The 25,059-nt window shown below is 42.6% G+C and overlaps 8 non-coding genes across 8 annotated transcripts; all 8 read left to right on the top strand.

The window, feature by feature from the left end:
- Nucleotides 1-5,026: 5,026 nt before the first annotated feature.
- trnag-ucc (transfer RNA glycine (anticodon UCC)) lies at nucleotides 5,027-5,098 on the top strand. Its single transcript has one exon. It is a non-coding gene; the product is annotated as a tRNA-Gly (tRNA).
- Nucleotides 5,099-9,975: 4,877 nt separating this feature from the next.
- trnag-ucc (transfer RNA glycine (anticodon UCC)) lies at nucleotides 9,976-10,047 on the top strand. The gene has a single exon. It is a non-coding gene; the product is annotated as a tRNA-Gly (tRNA).
- A 2,406-nt stretch (nucleotides 10,048-12,453) lies between these two features.
- On the top strand, nucleotides 12,454-12,525 carry trnag-ucc (transfer RNA glycine (anticodon UCC)). Its single transcript has one exon. It is a non-coding gene; the product is annotated as a tRNA-Gly (tRNA).
- A 2,405-nt stretch (nucleotides 12,526-14,930) lies between these two features.
- Nucleotides 14,931-15,002, top strand: trnag-ucc (transfer RNA glycine (anticodon UCC)). Its single transcript has one exon. It is a non-coding gene; the product is annotated as a tRNA-Gly (tRNA).
- Nucleotides 15,003-17,407: 2,405 nt separating this feature from the next.
- On the top strand, nucleotides 17,408-17,479 carry trnag-ucc (transfer RNA glycine (anticodon UCC)). Its single transcript has one exon. It is a non-coding gene; the product is annotated as a tRNA-Gly (tRNA).
- Nucleotides 17,480-19,884: 2,405 nt separating this feature from the next.
- trnag-ucc (transfer RNA glycine (anticodon UCC)) lies at nucleotides 19,885-19,956 on the top strand. Its single transcript has one exon. It is a non-coding gene; the product is annotated as a tRNA-Gly (tRNA).
- Nucleotides 19,957-22,361: 2,405 nt separating this feature from the next.
- trnag-ucc (transfer RNA glycine (anticodon UCC)) lies at nucleotides 22,362-22,433 on the top strand. Its single transcript has one exon. It is a non-coding gene; the product is annotated as a tRNA-Gly (tRNA).
- A 2,405-nt stretch (nucleotides 22,434-24,838) lies between these two features.
- Nucleotides 24,839-24,910, top strand: trnag-ucc (transfer RNA glycine (anticodon UCC)). The gene has a single exon. It is a non-coding gene; the product is annotated as a tRNA-Gly (tRNA).
- Nucleotides 24,911-25,059: the final 149 nt, after the last annotated feature.

The following is a 25,059-nucleotide window of genomic DNA, read 5'->3' as shown; positions in this document are numbered from 1 at the left end:
AATATTTCAGCGTAAAATTTGCAAGAAGACTGAAATTTCGAATGAAGAACTATTGGTCGAATTGCACATTAGCTGATGTGTGGAGAACATGTCCCTGTTGCGATGGTGGTATAGTGGTGAGCATAGCTGCCTTCCAAACAGTTAACCCGGGTTCGATTCCCGGCCATCGCATGCGGCGGCTTTTAAACCGCTCAACACCAAAAAGACCACTTTTCGCAGTGGGAATGAAACACTTCGATATGCGCAGAAGCTTGAGTCAGCCACACGAACGGCGCCAAACCTCTGCAGTGCGGTTTCCCACCACTTTGAAATTGAGGAGGGACCCTAGAAGATTAAGGAGTCAGGGCGATACCCGTTTCAAATAAACTGGCGTCTTGACAGAAATCCTGAGTTTTTCATTTTATTTCTAGATTTCCCTCCTTTCAACATTACTCGCAGTGTTTTTGTGAAATACAGCCTAATATCAAGTGAAAACTGTCTGGGCAGTCCATTGTTTATGGGCACAGCATTACTTATGATATCAGGTCGGTTATTTTATTTTTGAATCGAAATGTACACCAATCTGATTGTGTCGTGCACAGACAGAATCTGTTTGCTGACTTCATTCACCCTGACAGACTCTTGAGTATTTCTGCGGGTTGGTTGCAATTCCCACTTGTGGTCAGTAGCGGTCACTAACTTGTGCAACAATGAAGTTCCCAGATCAGAGAGATAAGAAAACAGACAATAATTGTTGCCCTTGTGTTGGACGGTGCAGGTCAGAAATAGGAGGAGTGGAGACCAGCTGCTTTTATATTTCCATTAATGAGCAAATGACTCGGTAAAACTCTGAGAGATGATAGAAATAACCACACGGTGAGTGAAAGTTCAATCCAAGATGAAGCTGAAAAGGAATCACACATTGTTACCTGATGAAGGAGCAGCTATTGCTTCCAAATAAAGCTGTTGGACTATACGCTGGTGTTATGTGGTTTTTAACATTGTCCACTCCAGTCCAACACCGGCTCCTCCACGTCATCATCCAAGATAGTCATCATGGAATTGTTAAGGGAAGATAGTGTCGGATGAACTTGACTGATTTGCTTTAAAGGATAAAGAAGAAGGAAGTGTTTGTGATGTAGACCAACCTGATGATAAGAAGAATACTGCATGTGTTTTGAAATAGTTGAGTTCCTCAAGGTTCAGAAACTGAACAGAAATTGCCGGAGAATCTGAGCAGTGTTGCACCTTCAGTGGGGAGAAAGCAGTGCTGCCATTTTGGGTTTGGTATGTCCCCATTTGATGAAGTTTCGCAATTCTTTGATTTTTTCCTCAGGCTTCAGTATTAGTCACCTGTTTGTCTGGTGTATCTATCACTGATGTGGAATTGGTGTCGGATATCAAATTTGCAGATGATAAAACATTAGTCATTGGTTTTGGGGAAGCTGTCTGCAGACTGTGGAATGCAATTCCCAGTTTGTTTAAATGGACCATTGATTTATTAGTGAGGGACTGGGGGAGGTACTTATTGTGAAAAGCATTGAGATGGATCTTTGATTTACTGTTGCGTGGACAGGGGGATTATGGATTTAAAAAGGAAATGAGGGACAATTTTTTTACACATCGAGTGCTTGGTGCGTGCAATGAACTGTCAGAGAAAGTGGTGGACGCAGGTACAGTTACAACGTTGAAAAGACGCTTGGATAAGTTCACGAATAGGAAAGGTTTAGAGAGATATGACCAAATGCTAGCAAATGGGAAATGTTCAATTGCATGCAGGTGGTTACAGTTGTGTTTGGGGAAATGGTCAGCATAAACTGGCTGGACCTAAGGATCTGTTTCCATGCTGTATGACACTCTGATTCTAAAACTTTGAAAATCAGCCTGGTTTCTCTCCCTCCCAGCTGCGACTCCACCCTCCCCCTCTTCTACAATGTAACAGAGAAAACTACAAATCGATCAAGAGAATGGAAGTGCGGATTAATACAGATTTCTCGAGAGATTTCTGCTTCGTGAACTGTTTACTGCAGCATGTACTCAGTCTAAGAGTTCCTTCTTTTTGCCTTTTTGTTTGTGGAAAACCCTTCAGAAATGTTAAAAGCGGAAAGTAGTACAGATGCGGTAAATCAGAAAGAAAAAGCAAAGTTGGTGGGAAAAGTGTATGAAGAGAAAGGCGAAAGTGGGTACTGCCACTGGTGGAGATGAGAGTGGTGGTGGAAAAGCAGAGCAGGTCAGACAGCATCCGAGGAGCAGGAGAATGGATGTTTGGGGCAAAAGCGTTTGTGAGAAGTTGACAAGTTTTGATTGTGTGACAGATCCCGGGTTGCGGTGAGATTTTGTTGATATTTTAGCTGTGGATTTATCTGAGATGATGATAAATGCTGGTTTGTGTGCATGAGAAAGTGTGAATGAAAAGGTATAATAAGAAGTATGGAACGAGTAAAAGTCAGTCTTTTATTAGTGGTGAATTGCAATATTTCAGCGTAAAATTTGCAAGAAGACTGAAATTTCGAATGAAGAACTATTGGTCGAATTGCACATTAGCTGATGTGTGGAGGACGTGTCCCAGTTGCGGTGGTGTTATAGTGGTGAGCATAGCTGCCTTCAAAGCAGTTGACCCGGGTTCGATTCCCGGCCATCGCATGCGGCGGCTTTTAAACCGCTCAACACCAAAAAGACCACTTTCCACAGTGGAACTGAAACACTTCAATAAGCACAGAAGCTTGAGTCAGCCACACGAACGGCGCCAAACCTCTGCAGTGCGGTTTCCCACCACTTTGAAATTGAGGAGGGACCCTAGAAGATTAAGGAGTCAGGGCGATACCCGTTTCAAATAAACTGGCGTCTTGACAGAAATCCTGAGTTTTTCATTTTATTTCTAGATTTCCCTCCTTTCAACATTTCTCCCAGTGTTTTTGTGAAATACAGCCTAATATCAAGTGAAAACTGTCTGGGCAGTCCATTGTTTATGGGCACAGCATTACTTATGATATCAGTTCTGTTATTTTATTTTTGAATCGAAATGTACACCAATCTGATTGTGTCGTGCACAGACAGAATCTGTTTGCTGACTTCATTCACCCTGACAGACTCTTGAGTATTTCTGCGGGTTGGTTGCAATTCCCACTTGTGGTCAGTAGCGGTCACTAACTTGTGCAACAATGAAGTTCCCAGATCAGAGAGAATAAGAAAACAGACAATAATTGTTGCCCTTGTGTTGGACGGTGCAGGTCAGAAATAGGAGGAGTGGAGACCAGCTGCTTTTATATTTCCATTAATGAGCAAATGACTCGGTAAAACTCTGAGAGATGATAGAAATAACCACACGGTGAGTGAAAGTTCAATCCAAGATGAAGCTGAAAAGGAATCACACGTTGTTACCTGATGAAGGAGCAGCTATTGCTTCCAAATAAAGCTGTTGGACTATACGCTGGTGTTATGTGGTTTTTAACATTGTCCACTCCAGTCCAACACCGGCTCCTCCACGTCATCATCCAAGATAGTCATCATGGAATTGTTAAGGGAAGATAGTGTCGGATGAACTTGACTGATTTGCTTTAAAGGATAAAGAAGAAGGAAGTGTTTGTGATGTAGACCAACCTGATGATAAGAAGAATACTGCATGTGTTTTGAAATAGTTGAGTTCCTCAAGGTTCAGAAACTGAACAGAAATTGCCGGAGAATCTGAGCAGTGTTGCACCTTCAGTGGGGAGAAAGCAGTGTTGCCATTTTGGGTTTGGTATGCCCCATTTGATGAAGTTTCGCAATTCTTTGATTTTACCCCAGGCTTCAGTATTAGTCACCTGTTTGTCTGGTGTATCTATCACTGATGTGGAATTGGTGTCGGATATCAAATTTGCAGATGATAAAACATTAGTCATTGGTTTTGGGGAAGCTGTCTGCAGACTGTGGAATGCAATTCCCAGTTTGTTTAAATGGACCATTGATTTATTAGTGAGGGACTGGGGGAGGTACTTATTGTGAAAAGCATTGAGATGGATCTTTGATTTACTGTTGCGTGGACAGGGGGATTATGGATTTATAAAGGAAATGAGGGACAATTTTTTTACACATCGAGTGCTTGGTGCGTGCAATGAACTGTCAGAGAAAGTGGTGGACGCAGGTACAGTTACAACGTTGAAAAGACGCTTGGATAAGTTCACGAATAGGAAAGGTTTAGAGAGATATGACCAAATGCTCGCAAATGGGAAATGTTCAATTGCATGCAGGTGGTTACAGTTGTGTTTGGGGAAATGGTCAGCATAAACTGGCTGGACCTAAGGATCTGTTTCCATGCTGTATGACACTCTGATTGTAAAACTTTGAAAATCAGCCTGGTTTCTCTCCCTCCCAGCTGCGACTCCACCCTCCCCCTCTTCTACAATGTAACAGAGAAAACTACAAATCGATCAAGAGAATGGAAGTGCGGATTAATACAGATTTCTCGAGAGATTTCTGCTTCGTGAACTGTTACCAGGAGTTTCCTCTTCTCCAGAATTACTGCAGCATGTACTCAGTCTAACAGCTCCTTCTTTTTGCCTTTTTGTTTGTGGAAAACCCTTCAGAAATGTTAAAAGCGGAAAGTAGTACAGATGCGGTAAATCAGAAAGAAAAAGCAAAGTTGGTGGGAAAAGTGTATGAAGAGAAAGGCGAAAGTGGGTAGTGCCACTGGTGGAGATGAGAGTGGTGGTGGAAAAGCAGAGCAGGTCAGACAGCATCCGAGGAGCAGGAGAATGGATGTTTGGGGCAAAAGCGTTTGTGAGAAGTTGACAAGTTTTGATTGTGTGACAGATCCCGGGTTGCGGTGAGATTTTGTTGATATTTTAGCTGTGGATTTATCTGAGATGATGATAAATGCTGGTTTGTGTGCATGAGAAAGTGTGAATGAAAAGGTATAATGAGAAGTATGGAACGAGTAAAAGTCAGTCTTTTATTAGTGGTGAATTGCAATATTTCAGCGTAAAATTTGCAAGAAGACTGAAATTTCGAATGAAGAACTATTGGTCGAATTGCACATTAGCTGATGTGTGGAGGCCATGTCCCAGTTGCGATGGTGGTATAGTGGTGAGCATAGCTGCCTTCCAAGCAGTTGACCCGGGTTCGATTCCCGGCCATCGCATGCGGCTGCTTTTAAACCGCTCAACACCAAAAAGACCACTTTCCGCAGTGGGAATGAAACACTTCGATATGCACAGAAGCTTGAGTCAGCCACACGAACGGCGCCAAACCTCTGCAGTGCGGTTTCCCACCACTTTGAAATTGAGGAGGGACCCTAGAAGATTAAGGAGTCAGGGCGATACCCGTTTCAAATAAACTGGCGTCTTGACAGAAATCCTGAGTTTTTCATTTTATTTCTAGATTTCCCTCCTTTCAACATTACTCGCAGTGTTTTTGTGAAATACAGCCTAATATCAAGTGAAAACTGTCTGGGCAGTCCATTGTTTATGGGCACAGCATTACTTATGATATCAGGTCGGTTATTTTATTTTTGAATCGAAATGTACACCAATCTGATTGTGTCGTGCACAGACAGAATCTGTTTGCTGACTTCATTCACCCTGACAGACTCTTGAGTATTTCTGCGGGTGGTTGCAATTCCCACTTGTGGTCAGTAGCGGTCACTAACTTGTGCAACAATGAAGTTCCCAGATCAGAGAGAATAAGAAAACAGACAATAATTGTTGCCCTTGTGTTGGACGGTGCAGGTCAGAAATAGGAGGAGTGGAGACCAGCTGCTTTTATATTTCCATTAATGAGCAAATGACTCGGTAAAACTCTGAGAGATGATAGAAATAACCACACGGTGAGTGAAAGTTCAATCCAAGATGAAGCTGAAAAGGAATCACACGTTGTTACCTGATGAAGGAGCAGCTATTGCTTCCAAATAAAGCTGTTGGACTATACGCTGGTGTTATGTGGTTTTTAACATTGTCCACTCCAGTCCAACACCGGCTCCTCCACGTCATCATCCAAGATAGTCATCATGGAATTGTTAAGGGAAGATAGTGTCGGATGAACTTGACTGATTTGCTTTAAAGGATAAAGAAGAAGGAAGTGTTTGTGATGTAGACCAACCTGATGATAAGAAGAATACTGCATGTGTTTTGAAATAGTTGAGTTCCTCAAGGTTCAGAAACTGAACAGAAATTGCCGGAGAATCTGAGCAGTGTTGCACCTTCAGTGGGGAGAAAGCAGTGTTGCCATTTTGGGTTTGGTATGCCCCATTTGATGAAGTTTCGCAATTCTTTGATTTTACCCCAGGCTTCAGTATTAGTCACCTGTTTGTCTGGTGTATCTATCACTGATGTGGAATTGGTGTCGGATATCAAATTTGCAGATGATAAAACATTAGTCATTGGTTTTGGGGAAGCTGTCTGCAGACTGTGGAATGCAATTCCCAGTTTGTTTAAATGGACCATTGATTTATTAGTGAGGGACTGGGGGAGGTACTTATTGTGAAAAGCATTGAGATGGATCTTTGATTTACTGTTGCGTGGACAGGGGGATTATGGATTTAAAAGGAAATGAGGGACAATTTTTTACACATCGAGTGCTTGGTGCGTGCAATGAACTGTCAGAGAAAGTGGTGGACGCAGGTACAGTTACAACGTTGAAAAGACGCTTGGATAAGTTCACGAATAGGAAAGGTTTAGAGAGATATGACCAAATGCTCGCAAATGGGAAATGTTCAATTGCATGCAGGTGGTTACAGTTGTGTTTGGGGAAATGGTCAGCATAAACTGGCTGGACCTAAGGATCTGTTTCCATGCTGTATGACACTCTGATTGTAAAACTTTGAAAATCAGCCTGGTTTCTCTCCCTCCCAGCTGCGACTCCACCCTCCCCCTCTTCTACAATGTAACAGAGAAAACTACAAATCGATCAAGAGAATGGAAGTGCGGATTAATACAGATTTCTCGAGAGATTTCTGCTTCGTGAACTGTTACCAGGAGTTCCTCTTCTCCAGAATTACTGCAGCATGTACTCAGTCTAAGAGTTCCTTCTTTTTGCCTTTTTGTTTGTGGAAAACCCTTCAGAAATGTTAAAAGCGGAAAGTAGTACAGATGCGGTAAATCAGAAAGAAAAAGCAAAGTTGGTGGGAAAAGTGTATGAAGAGAAAGGCGAAAGTGGGTAGTGCCACTGGTGGAGATGAGAGTGGTGGTGGAAAAGCAGAGCAGGTCAGACAGCATCCGAGGAGCAGGAGAATGGATGTTTGGGGCAAAAGCGTTTGTGAGAAGTTGACAAGTTTTGATTGTGTGACAGATCCCGGGTTGCGGTGAGATTTTGTTGATATTTTAGCTGTGGATTTATCTGAGATGATGATAAATGCTGGTTTGTGTGCATGAGAAAGTGTGAATGAAAAGGTATAATGAGAAGTATGGAACGAGTAAAAGTCAGTCTTTTATTAGTGGTGAATTGCAATATTTCAGCGTAAAATTTGCAAGAAGACTGAAATTTCGAATGAAGAACTATTGGTCGAATTGCACATTAGCTGATGTGTGGAGGACGTGTCCCAGTTGCGGTGGTGTTATAGTGGTGAGCATAGCTGCCTTCAAAGCAGTTGACCCGGGTTCGATGCCCGGCCATCGCATGCGGCGGCTTTTAAACCGCTCAACACCAAAAAGACCACTTTCCACAGTGGAACTGAAACACTTCAAAAAGCACAGAAGCTTGAGTCAGCCACACGAACGGCGCCAAACCTCTGCAGTGCGGTTTCCCACCACTTTGAAATTGAGGAGGGACCCTAGAAGATTAAGGAGTCAGGGCGATACCCGTTCCAAATAAACTGGCGTCTTGACAGAAATCCTGAGTTTTTCATTTTATTTCTAGATTTCCCTCCTTTCAACATTACTCGCAGTGTTTTTGTGAAATACAGCCTAATATCAAGTGAAAACTGTCTGGGCAGTCCATTGTTTATGGGCACAGCATTACTTATGATATCAGGTCGGTTATTTTATTTTTGAATCGAAATGTACACCAATCTGATTGTGTCGTGCACAGACAGAATCTGTTTGCTGACTTCATTCACCCTGACAGACTCTTGAGTATTTCTGCGGGTTGGTTGCAATTCCCACTTGTGGTCAGTAGCGGTCACTAACTTGTGCAACAATGAAGTTCCCAGATCAGAGAGAATAAGAAAACAGACAATAATTGTTGCCCTTGTGTTGGACGGTGCAGTTCAGAAATAGGAGGAGTGGAGACCAGCTGCTTTTATACTTCCATTAATGAGCAAATGACTCGGTCAAACTCTGAGAGATGATAGAAATAACCACACGGTGAGTGAAAGTTCAATCCAAGATGAAGCTGAAAAGGAATCACACATTGTTACCTGATGAAGGAGCAGCTATTGCTTCCAAATAAAGCTGTTGGACTATACGCTGGTGTTATGTGGTTTTTAACATTGTCCACTCCAGTCCAACACCGGCTCCTCCACGTCATCATCCAAGATAGTCATCATGGAATTGTTAAGGGAAGATAGTGTCGGATGAACTTGACTGATTTGCTTTAAAGGATAAAGAAGAAGGAAGTGTTTGTGATGTAGACCAACCTGATGATAAGAAGAATACTGCATGTGTTTTGAAATAGTTGAGTTCCTCAAGGTTCAGAAACTGAACAGAAATTGCCGGAGAATCTGAGCAGTGTTGCACCTTCAGTGGGGAGAAAGCAGTGTTGCCATTTTGGGTTTGGTATGTCCCCATTTGATGAAGTTTCGCAATTCTTTGATTTTTCCCCAGGCTTCAGTATTAGTCACCTGTTTGTCTGGTGTATCTATCACTGATGTGGAATTGGTGTCGGATATCAAATTTGCAGATGATAAAACATTAGTCATTGGTTTTGGGGAAGCTGTCTGCAGACTGTGGAATGCAATTCCCAGTTTGTTTAAATGGACCATTGATTTATTAGTGAGGGACTGGGGGAGGTACTTATTGTGAAAAGCATTGAGATGGATCTTTGATTTACTGTTGCGTGGACAGGGGGATTATGGATTTAAAAAGGAAATGAGGGACAATTTTTTTACACATCGAGTGCTTGGTGCGTGCAATGAACTGTCAGAGAAAGTGGTGGACGCAGGTACAGTTACAACGTTGAAAAGACGCTTGGATAAGTTCACGAATAGGAAAGGTTTAGAGAGATATGACCAAATGCTAGCAAATGGGAAATGTTCAATTGCATGCAGGTGGTTACTGTTGTGTTTGGGGAAATGGTCAGCATAAACTGGCTGGACCTAAGGATCTGTTTCCATGCTGTATGACACTCTGATTCTAAAACTTTGAAAATCAGCCTGGTTTCTCTCCCTCCCAGCTGCGACTCCACCCTCCCCCTCTTCTACAATGTAACAGAGAAAACTCCAAATCGATCAAGAGAATGGAAGTGCGGATTAATACAGATTTCTCGAGAGATTTCTGCTTCGTGAACTGTTACCAGGAGTTTCCTCTTCTCCAGAATTACTGCAGCGTGTACTCAGTCTAAGAGTTCCTTCTTTTTGCCTTTTTGTTTGTGGAAAACCCTTCAGAAATGTTAAAAGCGGAAAGTAGTACAGATGCGGTAAATCAGAAAGAAAAAGCAAAGTTGGTGGGAAAAGTGTATGAAGAGAAAGGCGAAAGTGGGTACTGCCACTGGTGGAGATGAGAGTGGTGGTGGAAAAGCAGAGCAGGTCAGACAGCATCCGAGGAGCAGGAGAATGGATGTTTGGGGCAAAAGCGTTTGTGAGAAGTTGACAAGTTTTGATTGTGCGACAGATCCCGGGTTGCGGTGAGATTTTGTTGATATTTTAGCTGTGGATTTATCTGAGATGATGATAAATGCTGGTTTGTGTGCATGAGAAAGTGTGAATGAAAAGGTATAATGAGAAGTATGGAACGAGTAAAAGTCAGTCTTTTATTAGTGGTGAATTGCAATATTTCAGCGTAAAATTTGCAAGAAGACTGAAATTTCGAATGAAGAACTATTGGTCGAATTGCACATTAGCTGATGTGTGGAGGACATGTCCCAGTTGCGATGGTGGTATAGTGGTGAGCATAGCTGCCTTCCAAGCAGTTGACCCGGGTTCGATTCCCGGCCATCGCATGCTGTGGCTTTTTAAACCGCTCAACACCAAAAAGACCACTTTCCGCAGTGGGAATGAAACACTTCGATATGCACAGAAGCTTGAGTCAGCCACACGAACGGCGCCAAACCTCTGCAGTGCGGTTTCCCACCACTTTGAAATTGAGGAGGGACCCTAGAAGATTAAGGAGTCAGGGCGATACCCGTTTCAAATAAACTGGCGTCTTGACAGAAATCCTGAGTTTTTCATTTTATTTCTAGATTTCCCTCCTTTCAACATTACTCCCGGTGTTTTTGTGAAATACAGCCTAATATCAAGTGAAAACTGTCTGGGCAGTCCATTGTTTATGGGCACAGCATTACTTATGATATCAGGTCGGTTATTTTATTTTTGAATCGAAATGTACACCAATCTGATTGTGTCGTGCACAGACAGAATCTGTTTGCTGACTTCATTCACCCTGACAGACTCTTGAGTATTTCTGCGGGTTGGTTGCAATTCCCACTTGTGGTCAGTAGCGGTCACTAACTTGTGCAACAATGAAGTTCCCAGATCAGAGAGAATAAGAAAACAGACAATAATTGTTGCCCTTGTGTTGGACGGTGCAGGTCAGAAATAGGAGGAGTGGAGACCAGCTGCTTTTATATTTCCATTAATGAGCAAATGACTGGGTCAAACTCTGAGAGGTGATAGAAATAACCACACGGTGAGTGAAAGTTCAATCCAAGATGAAGCTGAAAAGGAATCACACATTGTTACCTGATGAAGGAGCAGCTATTGCTTCCAAATAAAGCTGTTGGACTATACGCTGGTGTTATGTGGTTTTTAACATTGTCCACTCCAGTCCAACACCGGCTCCTCCACGTCATCATCCAAGATAGTCATCATGGAATTGTTAAGGGAAGATAGTGTCGGATGAACTTGACTGATTTGCTTTAAAGGATAAAGAAGAAGGAAGTGTTTGTGATGTAGACCAACCTGATGATAAGAAGAATACTGCATGTGTTTTGAAATAGTTGAGTTCCTCAAGGTTCAGAAACTGAACAGAAATTGCCGGAGAATCTGAGCAGTGTTGCACCTTCAGTGGGGAGAAAGCAGTGTTGCCATTTTGGGTTTGGTATGTCCCCATTTGATGAAGTTTCGCAATTCTTTGATTTTTCCCCAGGCTTCAGTATTAGTCACCTGTTTGTCTGGTGTATCTATCACTGATGTGGAATTGGTGTCGGATATCAAATTTGCAGATGATAAAACATTAGTCATTGGTTTTGGGGAAGCTGTCTGCAGACTGTGGAATGCAATTCCCAGTTTGTTTAAATGGACCATTGATTTATTAGTGAGGGACTGGGGGAGGTACTTATTGTGAAAAGCATTGAGATGGATCTTTGATTTACTGTTGCGTGGACAGGGGGATTATGGATTTAAAAAGGAAATGAGGGACAATTTTTTTACACATCGAGTGCTTGGTGCGTGCAATGAACTGTCAGAGAAAGTGGTGGACGCAGGTACAGTTACAACGTTGAAAAGACGCTTGGATAAGTTCACGAATAGGAAAGGTTTAGAGAGATATGACCAAATGCTAGCAAATGGGAAATGTTCAATTGCATGCAGGTGGTTACAGTTGTGTTTGGGGAAATGGTCAGCATAAACTGGCTGGACCTAAGGATCTGTTTCCATGCTGTATGACACTCTGATTCTAAAACTTTGAAAATCAGCCTGGTTTCTCTCCCTCCCAGCTGCGACTCCACCCTCCCCCTCTTCTACAATGTAACAGAGAAAACTACAAATCGATCAAGAGAATGGAAGTGCAGATTAATACAGATTTCTCGAGAGATTTCTGCTTCGTGAACTGTTACCAGGAGTTTCCTCTTCTCCAGAATTACTGCAGCATGTACTCAGTCTAAGAGTTCCTTCTTTTTGCCTTTTTGTTTGTGGAAAACCCTTCAGAAATGTTAAAAGCGGAAAGTAGTACAGATGCGGTAAATCAGAAAGAAAAAGCAAAGTTGGTGGGAAAAGTGTATGAAGAGAAAGGCGAAAGTGGGTAGTGCCACTGGTGGAGATGAGAGTGGTGGTGGAAAAGCAGAGCAGGTCAGACAGCATCCGAGGAGCAGGAGAATGGATGTTTGGGGCAAAAGCGTTTGTGAGAAGTTGACAAGTTTTGATTGTGCGACAGATCCCGGTTTGCGGTGAGATTTTGTTGATATTTTAGCTGTGGATTTATCTGAGATGATGATAAATGCTGGTTTGTGTGCATGAGAAAGTGTGAATGAAAAGGTATAATGAGAAGTATGGAACGAGTAAAAGTCAGTCTTTTATTAGTGGTGAATTGCAATATTTCAGCGTAAAATTTGCAAGAAGACTGAAATTTCGAATGAAGAACTATTGGTCGAATTGCACATTAGCTGATGTGTGGAGGACATGTCCCAGTTGCGATGGTGGTATAGTGGTGAGCATAGCTGCCTTCCAAGCAGTTGACCCGGGTTCGATTCCCGGCCATCGCATGCTGTGGCTTTTAAACCGCTCAACACCAAAAAGACCACTTTCCGCAGTGGGAATGAAACACTTCGATATGCACAGAAGCTTGAGTCAGCCACACGAACGGCGCCAAACCTCTGCAGTGCGGTTTCCCACCACTTTGAAATTGAGGAGGGACCCGAGAAGATTAAGGAGTCAGGGCGATACCCGTTTCAAATAAACTGGCGTCTTGACAGAAATCCTGAGTTTTTCATTTTATTTCTAGATTTCCCTCCTTTCAACATTACTCCCGGTGTTTTTGTGAAATACAGCCTAATATCAAGTGAAAACTGTCTGGGCAGTCCATTGTTTATGGGCACAGCATTACTTATGATATCAGGTCGGTTATTTTATTTTTGAATCGAAATGTACACCAATCTGATTGTGTCGTGCACAGACAGAATCTGTTTGCTGACTTCATTCACCCTGACAGACTCTTGAGTATTTCTGCGGGTTGGTTGCAATTCCCACTTGTGGTCAGTAGCGGTCACTAACTTGTGCAACAATGAAGTTCCCAGATCAGAGAGAATAAGAAAACAGACAATAATTGTTGCCCTTGTGTTGGACGGTGCAGGTCAGAAATAGGAGGAGTGGAGACCAGCTGCTTTTATATTTCCATTAATGAGCAAATGACTGGGTCAAACTCTGAGAGGTGATAGAAATAACCACACGGTGAGTGAAAGTTCAATCCAAGATGAAGCTGAAAAGGAATCACACATTGTTACCTGATGAAGGAGCAGCTATTGCTTCCAAATAAAGCTGTTGGACTATACGCTGGTGTTATGTGGTTTTTAACATTGTCCACTCCAGTCCAACACCGGCTCCTCCACGTCATCATCCAAGATAGTCATCATGGAATTGTTAAGGGAAGATAGTGTCGGATGAACTTGACTGATTTGCTTTAAAGGATAAAGAAGAAGGAAGTGTTTGTGATGTAGACCAACCTGATGATAAGAAGAATACTGCATGTGTTTTGAAATAGTTGAGTTCCTCAAGGTTTAGAAACTGAACAGAAATTGCCGGAGAATCTGAGCAGTGTTGCACCTTCAGTGGGGAGAAAGCAGTGTTGCCATTTTGGGTTTGGTATGTCCCCATTTGATGAAGTTTCGCAATTCTTTGATTTTTCCCCAGGCTTCAGTATTAGTCACCTGTTTGTCTGGTGTATCTATCACTGATGTGGAATTGGTGTCGGATATCAAATTTGCAGATGATAAAACATTAGTCATTGGTTTTGGGGAAGCTGTCTGCAGACTGTGGAATGCAATTCCCAGTTTGTTTAAATGGACCATTGATTTATTAGTGAGGGACTGGGGGAGGTACTTATTGTGAAAAGCATTGAGATGGATCTTTGATTTACTGTTGCGTGGACAGGGGGATTATGGATTTAAAAAGGAAATGAGGGACAATTTTTTTACACATCGAGTGCTTGGTGCGTGCAATGAACTGTCAGAGAAAGTGGTGGACGCAGGTACAGTTACAACGTTGAAAAGACGCTTGGATAAGTTCACGAATAGGAAAGGTTTAGAGAGATATGACCAAATGCTAGCAAATGGGAAATGTTCAATTGCATGCAGGTGGTTACAGTTGTGTTTGGGGAAATGGTCAGCATAAACTGGCTGGACCTAAGGATCTGTTTCCATGCTGTATGACACTCTGATTCTAAAACTTTGAAAATCAGCCTGGTTTCTCTCCCTCCCAGCTGCGACTCCACCCTCCCCCTCTTCTACAATGTAACAGAGAAAACTACAAATCGATCAAGAGAATGGAAGTGCGGATTAATACAGATTTCTCGAGAGATTTCTGCTTCGTGAACTGTTACCAGGAGTTTCCTCTTCTCCAGAATTACTGCAGCATGTACTCAGTCTAAGAGTTCCTTCTTTTTGCCTTTTTGTTTGTGGAAAACCCTTCAGAAATGTTAAAAGCGGAAAGTAGTACAGATGCGGTAAATCAGAAAGAAAAAGCAAAGTTGGTGGGAAAAGTGTATGAAGAGAAAGGCGAAAGTGGGTACTGCCACTGGTGGAGATGAGAGTGGTGGTGGAAAAGCAGAGCAGGTCAGACAGCATCCGAGGAGCAGGAGAATGGATGTTTGGGTCAAAAGCGTTTGTGAGAAGTTGACAAGTTTTGATTGTGCGACAGATCCCGGGTTGCGGTGAGATTGTGTTGATATTTTAGCTGTGGATTTATCTGAGATGATGATAAATGCTGGTTTGTGTGCATGAGAAAGTGTGAATGAAAAGGTATAATGAGAAGTATGGAACGAGTAAAAGTCAGTCTTTTATTAGTGGTGAATTGCAATATTTCAGCGTAAAATTTGCAAGAAGACTGAAATTTCGAATGAAGAACTATTGGTCGAATTGCACATTAGCTGATGTGTGGAGGACATGTCCCAGTTGCGATGGTGGTATAGTGGTGAGCATAGCTGCCTTCCAAGCAGTTGACCCGGGTTCGTTTCCCGGCCATCGCATGCGGCGGCTTTTAAACCGCTCAACACCAAAAAGACCACTTTCCGCAGTGGGAATGAAACACTTCGATATGCACAGAAGCTTGAGTCAGCCACACGAACGGCGCCAAACCTCTGCAGTGCGGTTTCCCACCACTTTGAAATTGAGGAGGGACCCTAGAAGATTAAGGAGTCAGGGCGATACCCGTTTCAAATAAACTGGCGTCTTGACAGAAATCCTGAGTTTTTCATTTTATTTCTAGATTTCCCTCCTTTCAACATTACTCGCAGTGTTTTTGTGAAATACAGCCTAATATCAAGTGAAAACTGTCTGGGCAGTCCATTGTTTATGGGCACAGCATTACTTATGATATCAGGTCGGTTATTTTATTTTTGAATCGAAATGTACACCAATCTGATTGTGTCGTGCACAGACAGAATCTGTTTGCTGACTTCATTCACCCTGACAGACTCTTGAGTATTTCTGCGGGTTGGTTGCAATTCCCACTTGTGGTCAGTAGCGGTCACTAACTTGTGCAACAATGAAGTTCCCAGATCAGAGAGAATAAGAAAACAGACAATAATTGTTGCCCTTGTGTTGGACGGTGCAGGTCAGAAATAGGAGGAGTGGAGACCAGCTGCTTTTATACTTCCATTAATGAGCAAATGACTGGGTCAAACTCTGAGAGGTGATAGAAATAACCACACGGTGAGTGAAAGTTCAATCCAAGATGAAGCTGAAAAGGAATCACACATTGTTACCTGATGAAGGAGCAGCTATTGCTTCCAAATAAAGCTGTTGGACTATACGCTGGTGTTATGTGGTTTTTAACATTGTCCACTCCAGTCCAACACCGGCTCCTCCACGTCATCATCCAAGATAGTCATCATGGAATTGTTAAGGGAAGATAGTGTCGGATGAACTTGACTGATTTGCTTTAAAGGATAAAGAAGAAGGAAGTGTTTGTGATGTAGACCAACCTGATGATAAGAAGAATACTGCATGTGTTTTGAAATAGTTGAGTTCCTCAAGGTTCAGAAACTGAACAGAAATTGCCGGAGAATCTGAGCAGTGTTGCACCTTCAGTGGGGAGAAAGCAGTGTTGCCATTTTGGGTTTGGTATGTCCCCATTTGATGAAGTTTCGCAATTCTTTGATTTTTCCCCAGGCTTCAGTATTAGTCACCTGTTTGTCTGGTGTATCTATCACTGATGTGGAATTGGTGTCGGATATCAAATTTGCAGATGATAAAACATTAGTCATTGGTTTTGGGGAAGCTGTCTGCAGACTGTGGAATGCAATTCCCAGTTTGTTTAAATGGACCATTGATTTATTAGTGAGGGACTGGGGGAGGTACTTATTGTGAAAAGCATTGAGATGGATCTTTGATTTACTGTTGCGTGGACAGGGGGATTATGGATTTAAAAAGGAAATGAGGGACAATTTTTTTACACATCGAGTGCTTGGTGCGTGCAATGAACTGTCAGAGAAAGTGGTGGACGCAGGTACAGTTACAACGTTGAAAAGACGCTTGGATAAGTTCACGAATAGGAAAGGTTTAGAGAGATATGACCAAATGCTAGCAAATGGGAAATGTTCAATTGCATGCAGGTGGTTACAGTTGTGTTTGGGGAAATGGTCAGCATAAACTGGCTGGACCTAAGGATCTGTTTCCATGCTGTATGACACTCTGATTCTAAAACTTTGAAAATCAGCCTGGTTTCTCTCCCTCCCAGCTGCGACTCCACCCTCCCCCTCTTCTACAATGTAACAGAGAAAACTACAAATCGATCAAGAGAATGGAAGTGCGGATTAATACAGATTTCTCGAGAGATTTCTGCTTCGTGAACTGTTACCAGGAGTTTCCTCTTCTCCAGAATTACTGCAGCATGTACTCAGTCTAAGAGTTCCTTCTTTTTGCCTTTTTGTTTGTGGAAAACCCTTCAGAAATGTTAAAAGCGGAAAGTAGTACAGATGCGGTAAATCAGAAAGAAAAAGCAAAGTTGGTGGGAAAAGTGTATGAAGAGAAAGGCGAAAGTGGGTACTGCCACTGGTGGAGATGAGAGTGGTGGTGGAAAAGCAGAGCAGGTCAGACAGCATCCGAGGAGCAGGAGAATGGATGTTTGGGGCAAAAGCGTTTGTGAGAAGTTGACAAGTTTTGATTGTGCGACAGATCCCGGGTTGCGGTGAGATTTTGTTGATATTTTAGCTGTGGATTTATCTGAGATGATGATAAATGCTGGTTTGTGTGCATGAGAAAGTGTGAATGAAAAGGTATAATGAGAAGTATGGAACGAGTAAAAGTCAGTCTTTTATTAGTGGTGAATTGCAATATTTCAGCGTAAAATTTGCAAGAAGACTGAAATTTCGAATGAAGAACTATTGGTCGAATTGCACATTAGCTGATGTGTGGAGGACATGTCCCAGTTGCGATGGTGGTATAGTGGTGAGCATAGCTGCCTTCCAAGCAGTTGACCCGGGTTCGATTCCCGGCCATCGCATGCTGTGGCTTTTAAACCGCTCAACACCAAAAAGACCACTTTCCGCAGTGGGAATGAAACACTTCGATATGCACAGAAGCTTGAGTCAGCCACACGAACGGCGCCAAACCTCTGCAGTGCGGTTTCCCACCACTTTGAAATTGAGGAGGGACCCTAGAAGATTAAGGAGTCAGGGCGATACCCGTTTCAAATAAACTGGCGTCTTGACAGAAATCCTGAGTTTTTCATTTTATTTCTAGATTTCCCTCCTTTCAACATTACTCCCGGTGTTTTTGTGAAATACAGCCTAATATCAAGTGAAAACTGTCTGGGCAGTCCATTGTTTATGGGCACAGCATTACTTATGATATCAGGTCGGTTATTTTATTTTTGAATCGAAATGTACACCAATCTGATTGTGTCGTGCACAGACAGAATCTGTTTGCTGACTTCATTCACCCTGACAGACTCTTGAGTATTTCTGCGGGTTGGTTGCAATTCCCACTTGTGGTCAGTAGCGGTCACTAACTTGTGCAACAATGAAGTTCCCAGATCAGAGAGAATAAGAAAACAGACAATAATTGTTGCCCTTGTGTTGGACGGTGCAGGTCAGAAATAGGAGGAGTGGAGACCAGCTGCTTTTATATTTCCATTAATGAGCAAATGACTGGGTCAAACTCTGAGAGGTGATAGAAATAACCACACGGTGAGTGAAAGTTCAATCCAAGATGAAGCTGAAAAGGAATCACACATTGTTACCTGATGAAGGAGCAGCTATTGCTTCCAAATAAAGCTGTTGGACTATACGCTGGTGTTATGTGGTTTTTAACATTGTCCACTCCAGTCCAACACCGGCTCCTCCACGTCATCATCCAAGATAGTCATCATGGAATTGTTAAGGGAAGATAGTGTCGGATGAACTTGACTGATTTGCTTTAAAGGATAAAGAAGAAGGAAGTGTTTGTGATGTAGACCAACCTGATGATAAGAAGAATACTGCATGTGTTTTGAAATAGTTGAGTTCCTCAAGGTTCAGAAACTGAACAGAAATTGCCGGAGAATCTGAGCAGTGTTGCACCTTCAGTGGGGAGAAAGCAGTGTTGCCATTTTGGGTTTGGTATGTCCCCATTTGATGAAGTTTCGCAATTCTTTGATTTTTCCCCAGGCTTCAGTATTAGTCACCTGTTTGTCTGGTGTATCTATCACTGATGTGGAATTGGTGTCGGATATCAAATTTGCAGATGATAAAACATTAGTCATTGGTTTTGGGGAAGCTGTCTGCAGACTGTGGAATGCAATTCCCAGTTTGTTTAAATGGACCATTGATTTATTAGTGAGGGACTGGGGGAGGTACTTATTGTGAAAAGCATTGAGATGGATCTTTGATTTACTGTTGCGTGGACAGGGGGATTATGGATTTAAAAAGGAAATGAGGGACAATTTTTTTACACATCGAGTGCTTGGTGCGTGCAATGAACTGTCAGAGAAAGTGGTGGACGCAGGTACAGTTACAACGTTGAAAAGACGCTTGGATAAGTTCACGAATAGGAAAGGTTTAGAGAGATATGACCAAATGCTAGCAAATGGGAAATGTTCAATTGCATGCAGGTGGTTACAGTTGTGTTTGGGGAAATGGTCAGCATAAACTGGCTGGACCTAAGGATCTGTTTCCATGCTGTATGACACTCTGATTCTAAAACTTTGAAAATCAGCCTGGTTTCTCTCCCTCCCAGCTGCGACTCCACCCTCCCCCTCTTCTACAATGTAACAGAGAAAACTACAAATCGATCAAGAGAATGGAAGTGCGGATTAATACAGATTTCTCGAGAGATTTCTGCTTCGTGAACTGTTACCAGGAGTTTCCTCTTCTCCAGAATTACTGCAGCATGTACTCAGTCTAAGAGTTCCTTCTTTTTGCCTTTTTGTTTGTGGAAAACCCTTCAGAAATGTTAAAAGCGGAAAGTAGTACAGATGCGGTAAATCAGAAAGAAAAAGCAAAGTTGGTGGGAAAAGTGTATGAAGAGAAAGGCGAAAGTGGGTACTGCCACTGGTGGAGATGAGAGTGGTGGTGGAAAAGCAGAGCAGGTCAGACAGCATCCGAGGAGCAGGAGAATGGATGTTTGGGGCAAAAGCGTTTGTGAGAAGTTGACAAGTTTTGATTGTGCGACAGATCCCGGGTTGCGGTGAGATTGTGTTGATATTTTAGCTGTGGATTTATCTGAGATGATGATAAATGCTGGTTTGTGTGCATGAGAAAGTGTGAATGAAAAGGTATAATGAGAAGTATGGAACGAGTAAAAGTCAGTCTTTTATTAGTGGTGAATTGCAATATTTCAGCGTAAAATTTGCAAGAAGACTGAAATTTCGAATGAAGAACTATTGGTCGAATTGCACATTAGCTGATGTGTGGAGGACATGTCCCAGTTGCGATGGTGGTATAGTGGTGAGCATAGCTGCCTTCCAAGCAGTTGACCCGGGTTCGATTCCCGGCCATCGCATGCTGTGGCTTTTAAACCGCTCAACACCAAAAAGACCACTTTCCGCAGTGGGAATGAAACACTTCGATATGCACAGAAGCTTGAGTCAGCCACACGAACGGCGCCAAACCTCTGCAGTGCGGTTTCCCACCACTTTGAAATTGAGGAGGGACCCTAGAAGATTAAGGAGTCAGGGCGATACCCGTTTCAAATAAACTGGCGTCTTGACAGAAATCCTGAGTTTTTCATTTTATTTCTAGATTTCCCTCCTTTCAACATTACTCCCGGTGTTTTTGTGAAATACAGCCTAATATCAAGTGAAAACTGTCTGGGCAGTCCATTGTTTATGGGCACAGCATTACTTATGATATCAGGTCGGTTATTTTATTTTTGAATCGAAATGTACACCAATCTGATTGTGTCGTGCACAGACAGAATCTGTTTGCTGACTTCATTCACCCTGACAGACTCTTGAGTATTTCTGCGGGTTGGTTGCAATTCCCACTTGTGGTCAGTAGCGGTCACTAACTTGTGCAACAATGAAGTTCCCAGATCAGAGAGAATAAGAAAACAGACAATAATTGTTGCCCTTGTGTTGGACGGTGCAGGTCAGAAATAGGAGGAGTGGAGACCAGCTGCTTTTATATTTCCATTAATGAGCAAATGACTCGGTCAAACTCTGAGAGATGATAGAAATAACCACACGGTGAGTGAAAGTTCAATCCAAGATGAAGCTGAAAAGGAATCACACATTGTTACCTGATGAAGGAGCAGCTATTGCTTCCAAATAAAGCTGTTGGACTATACGCTGGTGTTATGTGGTTTTTAACATTGTCCACTCCAGTCCAACACCGGCTCCTCCACGTCATCATCCAAGATAGTCATCATGGAATTGTTAAGGGAAGATAGTGTCGGATGAACTTGACTGATTTGCTTTAAAGGATAAAGAAGAAGGAAGTGTTTGTGATGTAGACCAACCTGATGATAAGAAGAATACTGCATGTGTTTTGAAATAGTTGAGTTCCTCAAGGTTCAGAAACTGAACAGAAATTGCCGGAGAATCTGAGCAGTGTTGCACCTTCAGTGGGGAGAAAGCAGTGTTGCCATTTTGGGTTTGGTATGTCCCCATTTGATGAAGTTTCGCAATTCTTTGATTTTTCCCCAGGCTTCAGTATTAGTCACCTGTTTGTCTGGTGTATCTATCACTGATGTGGAATTGGTGTCGGATATCAAATTTGCAGATGATAAAACATTAGTCATTGGTTTTGGGGAAGCTGTCTGCAGACTGTGGAATGCAATTCCCAGTTTGTTTAAATGGACCATTGATTTATTAGTGAGGGACTGGGGGAGGTACTTATTGTGAAAAGCATTGAGATGGATCTTTGATTTACTGTTGCGTGGACAGGGGGATTATGGATTTAAAAAGGAAATGAGGGACAATTTTTTTACACATCGAGTGCTTGGTGCGTGCAATGAACTGTCAGAGAAAGTGGTGGACGCAGGTACAGTTACAACGTTGAAAAGACGCTTGGATAAGTTCACGAATAGGAAAGGTTTAGAGAGATATGACCAAATGCTAGCAAATGGGAAATGTTCAATTGCATGCAGGTGGTTACAGTTGTGTTTGGGGAAATGGTCAGCATAAACTGGCTGGACCTAAGGATCTGTTTCCATGCTGTATGACACTCTGATTCTAAAACTTTGAAAATCAGCCTGGTTTCTCTCCCTCCCAGCTGCGACTCCACCCTCCCCCTCTTCTACAATGTAACAGAGAAAACTACAAATCGATCAAGAGAATGGAAGTGCGGATTAATACAGATTTCTCGAGAGATTTCTGCTTCGTGAACTGTTACCAGGAGTTTCCTCTTCTCCAGAATTACTGCAGCATGTACTCAGTCTAAGAGTTCCTTCTTTTTGCCTTTTTGTTTGTGGAAAACCCTTCAGAAATGTTAAAAGCGGAAAGTAGTACAGATGCGGTAAATCAGAAAGAAAAAGCAAAGTTGGTGGGAAAAGTGTATGAAGAGAAAGGCGAAAGTGGGTACTGCCACTGGTGGAGATGAGAGTGGTGGTGGAAAAGCAGAGCAGGTCAGACAGCATCCGAGGAGCAGGAGAATGGATGTTTGGGGCAAAAGCGTTTGTGAGAAGTTGACAAGTTTTGATTGTGCGACAGATCCCGGGTTGCGGTGAGATTTTGTTGATATTTTAGCTGTGGATTTATCTGAGATGATGATAAATGCTGGTTTGTGTGCATGAGAAAGTGTGAATGAAAAGGTATAATGAGAAGTATGGAACGAGTAAAAGTCAGTCTTTTATTAGTGGTGAATTGCAATATTTCAGCGTAAAATTTGCAAGAAGACTGAAATTTCGAATGAAGAACTATTGGTCGAATTGCACATTAGCTGATGTGTGGAGGACATGCCCCAGTTGCGATGGTGGTATAGTGGTGAGCATAGCTGCCTTCCAAACAGTTGACCCGGGTTCGATTCCCGGCCATCGCGTGCTGCGGCTTTTAAACCGCTCAACACCAAAAAGACCACTTTCTGCAGTGGGAATGGAACACTTCGATATGCACAGAAGCTTGAGTCAGCCACACGAACGGCGCCAAACCTCTGCAGTGCGGTTTCCCACCACTTTGAAATTGAGGAGGGACCCTAGAAGATTAAGGAGTCAGGGCGATACCCGTTCCAAATAAACTGGCGTCTTGACAGAAATCCTGAGTTTTTCATTTTATTTCTAGATTTCCCTCCTTTCAACATTACTCCCAGTGTTTTTGTGAAATACAGCCTAATATCAAGTGAAAACTGTCTGGGCAGTCCATTGTTTATGGGCACAGCATTACTTATGATATCAGGTCGGTTATTTTATTTTTGAATCGAAATGTACACCAATCTGATTGTGTCGTGCACAGACAGAATCTGTTTGCTGACTTCATTCACCCTGACAGACTCTTGAGTATTTCTGCGGGTTGGTTGCAATTCCCACTTGTGGTCAGTAGCGGTCACTAACTTGTGCAACAATGAAGTTCCCAGATCAGAGAGAATAAGAAAACAGACAATAATTGTTGCCCTTGTGTTGGACGGTGCAGGTCAGAAATAGGAGGAGTGGAGACCAGCTGCTTTTATACTTCCATTAATGAGCAAATGACTCGGTCAAACTCTGAGAGATGATAGAAATAACCACACGGTGAGTGAAAGTTCAATCCAAGATGAAGCTGAAAAGGAATCACACATTGTTACCTGATGAAGGAGCAGCTATTGCTTCCAAATAAAGCTGTTGGACTATACGCTGGTGTTATGTGGTTTTTAACATTGTCCACTCCAGTCCAACACCGGCTCCTCCACGTCATCATCCAAGATAGTCATCATGGAATTGTTAAGGGAAGGGAGTGTCGGATGAACTTGACTGATTTGCTTTAAAGGATAAAGAAGAAGGAAGTGTTTGTGATGTAGACCAACCTGATGATAAGAAGAATACTGCATGTGTTTTGAAATAGTTGAGTTCCTCAAGGTTCAGAAACTGAACAGAAATTGCCGGAGAATCTGAGCAGTGTTGCACCTTCAGTGGGGAGAAAGCAGTGTTGCCATTTTGGGTTTGGTATGTCCCCATTTGATGAAGTTTCGCAATTCTTTGATTTTTCCCCAGGCTTCAGTATTAGTCACCTGTTTGTCTGGTGTATCTATCACTGATGTGGAATTGGTGTCGGATATCAAATTTGCAGATGATAAAACATTAGTCATTGGTTTTGGGGAAGCTGTCTGCAGACTGTGGAATGCAATTCCCAGTTTGTTTAAATGGACCATTGATTTATTAGTGAGGGACTGGGGGAGGTACTTATTGTGAAAAGCATTGAGATGGATCTTTGATTTACTGTTGCGTGGACAGGGGGATTATGGATTTAAAAAGGAAATGAGGGACAATTTTTTTACACATCGAGTGCTTGGTGCGTGCAATGAACTGTCAGAGAAAGTGGTGGACGCAGGTACAGTTACAACGTTGAAAAGACGCTTGGATAAGTTCACGAATAGGAAAGGTTTAGAGAGATATGACCAAATGCTAGCAAATGGGAAATGTTCAATTGCATGCAGGTGGTTACCGTTGTGTTTGGGGAAATGGTCAGCATAAACTGGCTGGACCTAAGGATCTGTTTCCATGCTGTATGACACTCTGATTCTAAAACTTTGAAAATCAGCCTGGTTTCTCTCCCTCCCAGCTGCGACTCCACCCTCCCCCTCTTCTACAATGTAACAGAGAAAACTACAAATCGATCAAGAGAATGGAAGTGCGGATTAATACAGATTTCTCGAGAGATTTCTGCTTCGTGAACTGTTACCAGGAGTTTCCTCTTCTCCAGAATTACTGCAGCATGTACTCAGTCTAAGAGTTCCTTCTTTTTGCCTTTTTGTTTGTGGAAAACCCTTCAGAAATGTTAAAAGCGGAAAGTAGTACAGATGCGGTAAATCAGAAAGAAAAAGCAAAGTTGGTGGGAAAAGTGTATGAAGAGAAAGGCGAAAGTGGGTACTGCCACTGGTGGAGATGAGAGTGGTGGTGGAAAAGCAGAGCAGGTCAGACAGCATCCGAGGAGCAGGAGAATGGATGTTTGGGGCAAAAGCGTTTGTGAGAAGTTGACAAGTTTTGATTGTGCGACAGATCCCGGGTTGCGGTGAGATTTTGTTGATATTTTAGCTGTGGATTTATCTGAGATGATGATAAATGCTGGTTTGTGTGCATGAGAAAGTGTGAATGAAAAGGTATAATGAGAAGTATGGAACGAGTAAAAGTCAGTCTTTTATTAGTGGTGAATTGCAATATTTCAGCGTAAAATTTGCAAGAAGACTGAAATTTCGAATGAAGAACTATTGGTCGAATTGCACATTAGCTGATGTGTGGAGGGCATGTCCCAGTTGCGATGGTGGTATAGTGGTGAGCATAGCTGCCTTCCAAGCAGTTGACCCGGGTTCGATTCCCGGCCATCGCATGCTGTGGCTTTTAAACCGCTCAACACCAAAAAGACCACTTTCCGCAGTGGGAATGAAACACTTCGATATGCACAGAAGCTTGAGTCAGCCACACGAACGGCGCCAAACCTCTGCAGTGCGGTTTCCCACCACTTTGAAATTGAGGAGG

The sequence above is a fragment of the Hemiscyllium ocellatum genome, chromosome 12 (assembly GCF_020745735.1).
Source record: "Hemiscyllium ocellatum isolate sHemOce1 chromosome 12, sHemOce1.pat.X.cur, whole genome shotgun sequence".
NCBI classification, from domain to species: Eukaryota; Metazoa; Chordata; class Chondrichthyes; order Orectolobiformes; family Hemiscylliidae; genus Hemiscyllium; species Hemiscyllium ocellatum.
Note: the sequence above shows the minus strand (reverse complement) of the source record. Positions and strands in the feature narration are given on the sequence as shown.